Here is a 12,255-nt window from a genome sequence, read left to right on the forward strand (position 1 = left end):
TGGAAAGTCGCTGTCCTGGGCCACCCTGCCCCAGGACTCCCGACCGTTGTCGCCTGCTGACCAGGGCCTCCTGTCCTGCTGTCCACAGGGCCTGGCCATCGCGGCGCCTCTGCTCCCCGGAACCTGGGAGAGGGGTTAGAAATGCCTTCGAGGGAAAGGGCCAGGGGCCAGGGGCCAAGGAAAGGCGACGGCACCTGGGGCGCTCGCCTCAGGCGACACAGGGCTTGGATTTCATTTCCCAGGCAGCCTTGCACATATCTTATTTTAAAGTTTAAAAAAAAATACCACGGGGCATAAACACCCGGCGGGCCAGATAAATATCCTCGGCGGGCTGCATGTGGCCCGCGGGCGTAGTTTGAGGACCCCTGGTCTAAACTGTCAACTTTGAGGTTACAATAAAATGCAAACTGATTTTCTCACTCAAAACCGTTACCATCGAGTCATAATAAACTTTAGCGCACTGTAGAAGTGCTTCTTGGGGTTTCAGAGACTGTAAACCTTAGAACAGAAAGACTCATCTGACTGCCATAGGGTAGCCAGCAGGTTTGAACTATCGACCTGTGATTAGCAGTCCAATGCTTAAGTCACCGCCCTACCCAGTCTCCTTTTGCCTCAATCAGGGACTTAAAAATCACTTGGTCATTTTATAAGTATATTAAAATGCTTCTTATCCTTGGTTATTTCTTATCATATACTCTTGATTTACGTGGCTTCTGAATTGGCACCCAAAAAAACCTCTATAATTTCCAAATACATTTTTCTCAACTATTTATGAAAAGTCACATCAAATAAATCCTGACCGTCAGAAAATCCATCTCTTGTTACCATCCTCAGGGAAATATTACATGTTAACACAAATTATAATACAACCCTGCATACTTAATGAAGAGTAAAGCTTCGACACACCTAATGACTGATGTCCTTCAAAATTCTTAAATGCATCTGTATCCAACGTGGCATAAAAATCTATTTATTGCCAAAGGCTGCAGGTTGAATAATTTCATTTTGTGTGTAATGTCTTCACATCCAATAATGAATTATTTCTAAAAGATGAAGAAAGATGTCTGGAGGAAGGAAATAAATTAACAGTGGTTAGTCTTTTAAGTAAATATGAGAATTAAGTCTAAAATTAAAATCCTTTTTTGCCACATTGTGTGCTAAAGGTAAAACAAAAACAGAGATATGAATCAGTAAGTGAATCAGAAAAGCTCAAAAGTATATTTCATTTCAGAATGCCCGGCACCTTTAGAAATCAAATTAGTGAACACCTGGGCCATGATAGATTTATATATTAAAGTTCATTCGGCAACTAGAGTTTCCCTACAATATCAATTTCAAATGACAACCTGAGGTTTTGTGAAATGGTATTTGTCTCAGCGTTTGTCAGAAGATGTCATTTCATTCCTTAAGATCCATTTCATTTTACCAGGGGAGTATTAGCTGGATACTTTATTGATCCTTGCTCCATCTAATTTTAGCTTTCACAACACAGACAAAAATTTGGTTTGAAAGATAGATACGCATTGTAATCTACTCACTGGAAATGGTGACAACATTAACAAACTCGAAGCCGGGAAGGTTGCAGTACTGAAGTAAATTGAAAAGAATTCCGGTTCAAGAATAAATATTATTTTTAGGTAGAGTAAATTTTATAAATGCTTAGATCGCCTCTTGCGTATTTAAGTGTATAAAAGCTTATGTAAACTTCTCCGCCAATCAGCGTGAACACATGTTCGCATCTTTACCTTCCTAATTACTTAAAAGTTTGAACTCTAGCTGCCATACTGGCCAAAAATTCCAATCATTTTTTATTCAACAAATATTTATTGTGCGACTACGTTTCTGGTCTTGGTTCTGTTAATGGAACACAGCAGTTCACCAAGCATGAGGAAATCCCTGACGCTGGTGATGAGATATTATGTTGTTCTAACAACCTTTGACTCAATGTAGTTTGTCTTGAACTGATCACTTCTACGATGTGAAAGGGGTAGATGAGGCATATGAGTAGCTAGTAAAAGGAGAGAAATGGCGGGGCAAGATTACCAAGAAACAGAAACAGAAGCTCGTAAAGCAAAGGACCTTGCCCCAGAGATGGAAGAAGAAAGATACTTTCCCTGAATTCAGACTTCTAGCTTCCTGAACTGTGTGAAAATAAATGTCTGCTATTTAAGACACTTGTTGTGATGTTTCTATTATAAAAGCAATAAGAAACTAAGAAAGAAGGGGCACAGGCGATTGCCTTCAACTTCTTGAGCAAATGTTAAAATCACACACGGGAAATAAACCAGGATGGTGAAAAAGAACAAAAGGGGTCAAGAAAGCTAGGAATTTGAAAACATTCCTGGAAGACACAGTGTAAAAGGAACAGTATTTAATGGTAATAAAAAGGGGGATCTAAAAGCCTTAGATCAAAACATATGGGAGAAGGAGCTGCATGTCTTTCTGTCTTTAATACTCTGTATTTCAAGTTACTTGTTTTCCTGATATATGTATACGCAAAGCAGCATTCACACACACATGCATACACACACACATACACACACACATACACACAGACAGACATACACACAGACATACACACAGACATACACATACACACACATACACACACACATACACACACGCATACACAGAGACATACACACACACATGCATACACACAGACATACACACACATACACACACATGCATACACACAGACATACACATATGTATCAGCATATGGATACACATAGGAACAATTATGATGGTAACACGGGACGTGCAGTATTTTGTTCTGTTATGCACAGGATTTCTATGGGTCAGAACTGACTCAATGGCACCTAACAACGACAACGTGTGTGTGTGTGTGTGTGTACATCTATATATCTCTGTTTTAACTTCACTAAATATATTTCAGTTTGTTCAATGTAACATTTTATTCTGTTTTTCATAAAGAATTAAAGTCTCATCTAAAGACATTGGAACGATACTACTTTTTTTGTTCACATTCAATGCCACTAATTTCCATAGAGCATTTACTTGTAACATATAATTACAAAATATAGTCCACTGTCCAAAATAGATTGTAAAACCACCAACTGCTTCGTGGCGAGGCGATGATTCAAGCGGTAGTGGTGGAAACATTCAAACTTGCTTCGGCTGCATGCGCTGCCGTCGGCCGGGCTCACGGCGACACGCCCGGCAGGAAGAAACATGGCGGTCCTGCGGCAGCCGTGGTGCTAGTCCATCTCCTTGACGGTCTTCCTCGTTTTCACCGACCCTCCGCTGTACTAAGCATGGCGTTCCGGACGGGTCTGTCCTGGAAAGTACGTAACGCAGAGCCTCATCATCCACGATTCTGAGGAACATCCGGCTGTACCTCTTCTAAGACATATTTGTTTGCTCTTCTGGCAACCCATCCTATTCTGAATGTTCCTCTCCAATACCATAATTCAAAAGTATCCATTCTTCTACTGTCTTCTTTCTTCACTGTGCAACTTGCACAGGTGCATGGGTGTCTGGCTTACATCAGGTGCACCTTGCTCTTCAAAGGGAAACGCCTGCCCTTCCACACTTCAAAGAGGCCTCGTGCAGCAGATGTGCCCAGTCAGCAGGTCTCTGAGCTCCTGTCCGCTGCTTCCGTGAGCACTGACTGTGATCGAGCGAGGTGAAGCCCACGACCACTCAATCTTCTGTTTATCGTGATGTTGTCTTCTGGTCCAGTTGGGAGAATTTTTGTTTTCTTTGCCGAAGCAAGGTGGTGTCCTCTTGCGCATCACACAGTGTCACTAAGCCTTCTTCCAATCCTGTCCGGTCCTCCTTCAAGTTGCCTGGCACCTCAGATCAGTTTCTTGGCACGCAGGTTGAATACGTGTGGCAAGAGGCTGTCACTCTCACACGCACGTCTCCTGCTTTGAAGCCACGCAGCACTGCCTTGTTCGGTTCGCAGGACTGCCTCTTGGCCCACGCACAAACACAACCAAGTGTTGTCCCACTCCGGCAAATGCCTTTACATTGTGATCTTTACTAGAAAGCAACTCTCGCCCTAAATTAGGATGCTGGGTGGTCCAAACTGTTGAGCTGAAAGGTTCGTTGTTCGAATCCACTCAGAAGCGTCTGAGAAGGCAGGCCTGTCAACCTGCTTCCAAAAGGTCACAGACTACGGAGCAGGTCTCCACACAGATCCGGTCACCATGAATCCAAATCAGCGCGATGACAGTTAACAACAGCCACGCTTCCTAACTCACCCAGGAACTGCAAGGCATGCTCCGGGAGAAGGGGCGTTTCCCATTCTTCATCCGAGCACAGACATGCAGCATTGTTCTCATAACTACATGGGGCCGTTGCTTCTGAAGCTGCTCTTTGAAAGAAAAATTATTAGACATATTTGATGGTAGGACCTTTTCCTGACCCACAAAACCACATACGAACTGTTGGCCCAAACTGCAAAAGCATTGACTTTTCATTTTTCCTACCAGGAGTGGCTCTAAGCTCAAACCAAACTCATTGCCCTAGAGTTCGATGTGACTCAATGGATGAGCCATGCCCTGTAGACTATAAGTCTTCACATGAGCAGATTTTCTCACTTCTCTATTCAGTGGATCCAGAAGCTGCTTGACAGCCATGTAAATGCATTCCCCCTTCTGGAAACGAGAGGTCTCTATTGCAATATAGCCTCATGATTTGTGTCCTGTCACCATGTAGGCCTGGGTTTAGACTGAGAAAATGAACTCTACATGAAGAACGCAGCATCACAATAGGAGGAAGGCTCATGAGCCACCTTGGACTTGCACCACTTTGCTTGCTGGAGGTGAGGCAGACCTGAAGAAAGTCTATAATTGCTGCCTTTAGTATGGATTTCAACTCAATGTAAAGAAAACAAAATCTTCACAACTGGATCCAAAGATAACACTGTGATAAGCAAAGACAAGATTGCAATCGTGACGCATGTCCTATTGCTTGGCTCCACAATGAATGCCCGCGGAAGCAGCAGCCAACCAATCAGAAGACGTCGAGCCCTGGGTAAATCTGCCGCAGCAGGCCTCCTTACAAGTAAAGGGCAGAGCTGGCCCTCTGAGGACTAAGGTGCGCCTGATCCAAGCTTCATATTTTCAATCACCTCATGTGTACGTGAAAGCTGGACCGTGCAGAGAGAAGGCCGATAAAGAGTTGATGTGTTAGAATGGTGCTGTTGAACGTTCCGTGGAGTGCCAGAGGCTTTATAAATCTGTCTCAGAAGGACAGTCAGGACGCTCCTTGGAAACCAGGATGGCCAGACTTATTTTGAGCACGTTGGACATTTCAGCAGGAGAGATCAGCCCTGGGAAAGGACACCGTGTTTGGGCAAGTCGAGGATGGCCCTTGATGAGCCGTATGAACATGGTGCTGCAGCAATGGGCCGAACACAACAACATGGTGAGAAGGGGGCCGGGGCCGGGGCCGGGGCCGGCAGTGTTTGGTTCCATCAGACATGATGTCCCCAGGAGATGGAACTTACCTGAAAACCCCTGACCGCAATGTATCAGGACATTGCCTCATGATTCAATGAAGGAGAATCCTCTTATTATTGCTGGGCGCCATCTCCCAGTTCCACCTCATAGCGACCCTGTGAGCAACAGACGGAAACATGTCCAGTCGTGCCTCATCCTGAGTGCTACATTCAAGCCCACTGTTGCAGTTACTTGTCAATTTATTTCATTGCTAGTCTTCCGTTCTCTTCTTTTGTGAATGGCCCTCCATTTTCCCAAGCACGGTGGCCTTCTTCAGGGACTGGAACCTCCTAATGATAGATCTGTAAGCACATAAAACGAATTCTTATCATCTTAGCTTTCAAGAGGTAGTCTGCTTGTCCATCTTCCAAGACAAATTTATTTCTCCTTCTGGCTGGCAACACCATAATTCAAATACTTCAATATTTCTCCACACGTTCTTTTTTGGCATAGTTGGGTAAGAAGTCCAGTCCTGATTCAGTTTGCTGGAAATTTCAAATGGTATTCACTGGTTCCTGAATCTTGGTTTTTAACTAATGCCTTCAGTGTGATGTGGACGTCTCCTCTCAAAACCACTAGTTCTTGACCATCTGCTAGCTCTTGAAATGGCTGGACACCAAGCTGTTCCTTGTGCTACAGTGACTCTGTCATCCTTCCATCTTCTTTCGTCGTTCAGTATTTTGTCCATACGTCTGTCAATGTTGAACTGGAGGACTGAATTTTTCTTCATTTCTTTTGGCTTGAGGAACGCCACGCATGTTCTTTCCCTCGGTTTTCTAACTCCCGTTGTTTGACTATTTCCGTAAACCACTTTGCTTTGTAACCTCCAGCTGCCCTTCGGGATTTTCTGTTCAGCCTTGGACTTCCTCACTCCTTTCCAGTCCCTTAGCTTCTCTACAATCACGCGCAAGCTTCAGTCTTCCTCCAACACCCACTTTGATCTTCTCTTTCTTTCCTCTCTTGTCAGTCACCCCGTACTTTCTTCACATCATCCTACAAGTTTCTGGTCTTTTGTCATTAGGGTTCAATGTGGCAAATCTATTTTTGAGATTCCCTCTAAACTCAGCTGGAGATACTGAGAGCAGCTTTTTCTCTCTCAAGATCCGTTGCATTTTCTTCAGTTCCAATTTGTATATGGACAACAATCAACCCTTTGCCTTGCTCTGGCTGATACTAATGAGCTTCTCCATCATCTCTTTTTGCAGATGTAGTGGATTTGACTCTCGTGTAATCAATCTGGCAGGCTCCATGTGCATAGTCGCTATCTTTGTTGTTTAAAGGATACATTTGCACCAAATAATTGTGGGACTACCGTGTTATCTCAAACACGGTTTTATCAAGACCATATTTTTCAGCCACTGATCGTGCCTATTTGTTTTGAACTTTTGCATTTCACGTGTCAGTAATGAGCTATACAGCTTGATTGTACAGGTGATCAGTTTTAGACTGCATTAGTGGGTAGGATTCTTTGATCTCTTTGTCACTAGCTTTAATCATTGGTGTGTACATTTGAATTATAGTCTACTAATCGATCTTTCTTGTAGGAGTATGAACTAAGAAAACTAGAAGTAGTCCAAAATGAAATGTATAAAGATCCATATCCTAGACCAGTGGTTCTCAACCTGTGGGTCGTGACCCCTTTGGGGGTCAAATAATCCTTTCACAGGGGTCACCAAAGACCATTGGGAAACACATATCTCTGATAGTGTTAGGAACCAAGACACAGCTCCTCTACCCATCTCCAGGCGGGTCCACCCACATGCAGATATGTCCATAGGAATACCCAGAGTGAAGATTGTTGCCCACGCTACACCATGCTTCAAAACAAAATCTCATTTATTTGTAATTAGAAATAAATATTTCACAATATATAATTACATATTGTTTTATGCATAATCACTATGCTTTAATTATTTTCCATTTGGAACCATGAAAACACATCCTGCCTATCAGATATTTACATTACAATTCATAACAGTAGCAAAATAACAGTGATGAAGTAGCAACGAAAATAATTTTATGGTTGGGGGGTCACCACAACATGAGGAACTGTACTAAAGGGTCGAGCATTAGGAAGGTTGAGAACCACTGCCCTTGACATTAGGGAAAGGAAATGAACTTGCATCGAGCATTGTGAATCATATGATCGACAATGCCAGGAATGACAAGTTGAAGCGGAACAGTGTCACCTGAGTCATTTAAAAAATCAAAATAAAAAGGAACCACATTGGAGGCTCTATCCTGAAGGACAATGCTGGTAGCCAAAGAATTCTATTCATAAGAAAGATTACACCAGCCTCAACTCTACTACCTCAGTTACTCATATGTACAAATTCTTCATGAGCACAATCAATGCCCTTGAATTCCCATTCTTCGTAAGGTGGTCCATAGTTTGTTATGATTCACGCAGGTGAATGTCTTTGCAAGGTTGTTATTACTGATTTAAGATAAGGGATTCATGCTACTGTCACCATGAGTCCCCACCAGACTCATCCTCCGTGGCACTGTTTCAACAGCCCTTCGCCCAGACCCAGTCACAGAGAAGGGTAGGCGGGCTGGGTCGGAATCTAGGCAAGGAGTTGAATGTTCAAGTGTCCTCAGAAGAGACAGGTGAAACTGTACGGTAAGCTATAAAGTCGTCTGTATCATTTGGAGTGTTGTGAATAACTCAGAGGAATAGCTCATCCAAAAAATTCTGACAAAATTGCATAGTAACCCAGAGGGTTCGTTCCTTGTGCTCCACAAGTAACAAAGACATGCGTCATGCTCCCACATACAAAGCGTGTAACTCATAGCCTTTCCACCGAAGGGAAGAACCCCCTTGTGATTCTCCTGGGCATGCATGTTTCTGAGATTCAGGTGTTCTTTTTTAATGTCTCCATGGGTAAAGACAAAGCCTTTACCAAATTTATAGGCAAAGCCTTGGAGATTCAAGAAAACCTTTCCGAATAGAACAACCTTGCAGCCCTGATGCAGGTGGTGCCAAACATGTGACCTATTTGCAGATAGACCAATTGGACACTGAATTTACTTTGATTCCCAGAGCAAATGAGAGAGGGGGAGAGTGAGAAACCAAGCCAATAAAACTAAAAGAATAATTTTGTTTGGTGATGTGAAAATGGTGTTAACTATCCTCTTGAATGACAGGGTTGACAGGAGTAGCCAGCATGTCAGACTACAGAGGGCTCCCCTGGGCTGGAGCCACTCAACTTTAAGCTGTTCTTATCCATGGAATCTCCTCCGGCCCAACTGGCTCCAAATGAATAAGGCTGATGTGAGGCTGTCCTGGTCAGAAATGAAATCCTCCAAGGGACGAAACGAAGCAGTGCCCCAAGACTCAGGCAATTAATATATTAATGACCATGGCCTATTTCCACTTCTCACAATGGGATTACAACAGGACCCACTGTGCCCTCCTTGGCTGGGGTGGGAGGGACGAGGGGAAGGGGGCGGGGAATGGGGGCGATGGGGTAAGCAACACAAAACATGTGTACTCTTTTTTTATTATTATTACTTGAAGAAAACTATTCCAGCCTACTCACTCTGGCAGATAAAAGAGATCATTGATTTTGCCTTAGGGAATTTCCATTTTCCTCAAAGAGCCTCTAAATGCATCAGGAACACAGCCTTGAGTTTGAGACTGACTTAGATTCCATGTAAATTGAGCCTCCCCTATCACAAACAAAGCACAAAACTCCCTACATGTTTGGTCGATGATGACCCAACATTTTGGACAGGTGCTATTCAGGATCCAGTGAGTTAAAACGACTGGGGGCTACAATGTGCTGAGAACTTTTGAGGGAAGGAAACAAACCCCTGGGAATCTAGAAAACAATGGCAATCGAGGAGCCGTGTTCCCTCGTCTATCGCGGGAATCAGGCAGGAGAACGAGGTTCAAGCAGGGAGCACAAACTAGCAGAAGACTGGGACACACATCAGAGAAGAATGTAAGCGCAGGTGAAATATTCAGAATTATAAATCATGTGAGGCCTGCACCTAATAGCCCCTCCTGGGCGGCCTGCTGCTAAAAGAGAAGTGCAGGAGAGACACCTAGTGTTCAGTCGTATAAATGCAGCTCCTTGTCCATGCTTCCTTTCCTCCATCACCCCACAGAGCTAGAGGTCCGAGTTCTCCGTACCTGGATTAAGCTCTCTTCTCTGCATTCACAAAAGGAGATACACAGTGCTGTGTTCTAAACTGAGGCATTCAGAGATATCTCAAACCCGCTTCTTTTCATATCGCAGTCACTCTTTTTAGATAAAAGGACACTGAGTTCACAAGGTCGAAAAGTACTTGCTAGATCACATCCAGTCTAAAAAGCAAGCGGGACCAGGACCCAGGACCAGGACCCGGGAGATCTTCCCGCATTCTGATTTAAGCTTTCCCTCTTTATTAAGGCACCTCAAACGAGGCCTTAGCAGACTTTTCAAGGCAGTTAATTATGAAAAGTATGAATAGTTAATAATAAATCAAAGCAAAAATTACAAAAGAACTGAAAGTCTTTATATAAAATAAATGCCAGTCTTCTCTCTTGAGTTCACCACCAGCAGGCACTGTTATCACTGTGTCATAGGTCCAAAAGAAGTTACTGGGAAGAAATATGTGAGTCGGGATTGGCTGTTACATTATTAAATAGGTTTCTGGGAAAGTTCTCGCTTTACTTTATGCTTTGCCTGCCTCCTACGGGACTAGTTAGCACTTCCCTCTGCAAGAACTCTCAATATCAGTGCAGTTTGAAAGATGAGAAGTTAGTGAAGGGAAAGGTAGTAGTGCCGGTGGATTATTTTCTGGAAAATAACTACTAATTAAAAATATCTACTAGAGATAAGAGTTGCATGAGCCCCCAATACAATGATTTATAATTTTTTTAAATATCTACTAGAAAACAGTAGACTGTTGAAAAGACTCCAGCCTTCGGAATAGACTACATGTTGTTTAAAATCAAGAAAGGTGTGCATCAGGGTTGAATCCTTTCACCATGAATAATCTATATGCTGAGCAAAAATTCAGAGAGCCAAGACTTCATGAGTGTTAAAAAGCACTGTCTCGGAGGACAAGTTGCTCCTGAGGCCAGGCTTGGCGTTTCCAATCACCTCCTGGGGAAGGAAGACCATGGGAGAATTGGCGCATTTGAACTACGGTGCTGGTGGAGAATATTGTATATACTATGAACTGCCAGAAGAACAATGACATCTGTCTTGGAAGAAGTACATGCAGAATGCTCCTTAGAAGCGAGGATGGCAAGACTTTGCCTTATGCACTATGGACATGTTATTAGAAGGGATAAGTCCCTGGAGGACATCATGCTTGCTAAGGTCAAAACTCTGAAAGAAAGAATAACTCTCCCTGAGAGATGAATTGACACAATTGCTGTAACCATGGGCTCCCACAGAGCAAGGAATGAGGAAATGGCACAGGACAGGAACATGTGTCTTCTGACATATAAAGAGTAGTTATGAGTCAGAACGAATTCAACAACCCTAACAACAACAGTAGCAACTCATGACTGAGCCCTGTTATATTTGCAGCCCTCACCCACAAGTCAGTCTGTCCTACTGTGGTGGCTGACATGTGGCTATAATGCTGGAGCCAGGCCATAGTGATTTCAAATACTGGCAGGGTTAGCCATAATGAATACGTTTCAGTGGAGCTTCAAGCCTAAAACAGACTTGGAAGAAAGGTCTGATGATATAATTCTGCAAAATAGGGGACAGAAACATTAGGGATCACAGAAGAACATTGTCAAACTCACTCACCAGGAGGGATCCATCACTGGAGGAGGGCATCGTATTTGGTGAAGGAGAGTACCAGAAAGACCAGGGAAACTATCCAGGAGATGATTCACCCATTAGCTGCAAAGACGCATTGTGAGGGTGACAATGGAGTGGGCAACAGTGTGCTCTGTTGTACATAGGCCACCAGTACTCAACTTGACAGCCACTGTCTATCTGTATGTGTGGTGAAGACATGGCAAACCATGTCTCCAATTCTTACAGCAGTCCTGTAATTGAGGCATTATGATTCATAATTTCTATATGAGGAAACTGGAGAGTGAAGTGTGTGCAGCTACATAACTAAGGTGCATGCATAACCCCGCTCTCCCAACAGTCAGGTGTTTCCCAGGACTCCTTAGTGTGTCTCCACTCTTGTTTGCATCAAGGCTGAACCTGTCTCCATGTGAGCAAATTGGCATAAAAGAAACATCTCACCATGAACATTCCATTAGCTCCTATTTAGAGATTTGTGTTTCTAAGAGTCATGCTATTACTTCCACTTGATTTCATACTCTCTGAGTCAGAATATATCAACACTGTTTTGACAGCTTTTGTAATTTTGTTAACACTTATTTTTGTACTTATTTTGAAATAAAATATTTAATATTTTTTCTCAAATACAGACTCCCCTACTAATCCAAAGAGGAATTAATTAATTTACATCACCTAAAGTGGCAAATCCTAAAACTATACTCTCTTCCCAAATGAATGCAAATAGACATTAAGCACTTGAACACACCCATAGCAAGAGATGAAACAGACAAGGTTATCAAGAAACTCCCAACTAAAAAATTCCCCGGTCCAGATGGCTTCACAGGAGAATTCTACAAGTATTCAGAGAAGAGCTGACACCAATCCTACACAAACTCTTCTAGAATGTAGAAAGGGAAAGTAAACTCCCAAATCCACTCTTTGAAGCCAGCATAACTCTGATACCCAAACTGGACAAAGATCCCACAAGGATAGAGAATTACAGACCAACATCTCTCATGAACACAGATGCAAAATCC

Source organism: Tenrec ecaudatus, chromosome 8 (assembly GCF_050624435.1).
Source record: "Tenrec ecaudatus isolate mTenEca1 chromosome 8, mTenEca1.hap1, whole genome shotgun sequence".
In the NCBI taxonomy this organism is placed as follows: Eukaryota; Metazoa; Chordata; class Mammalia; order Afrosoricida; family Tenrecidae; genus Tenrec; species Tenrec ecaudatus.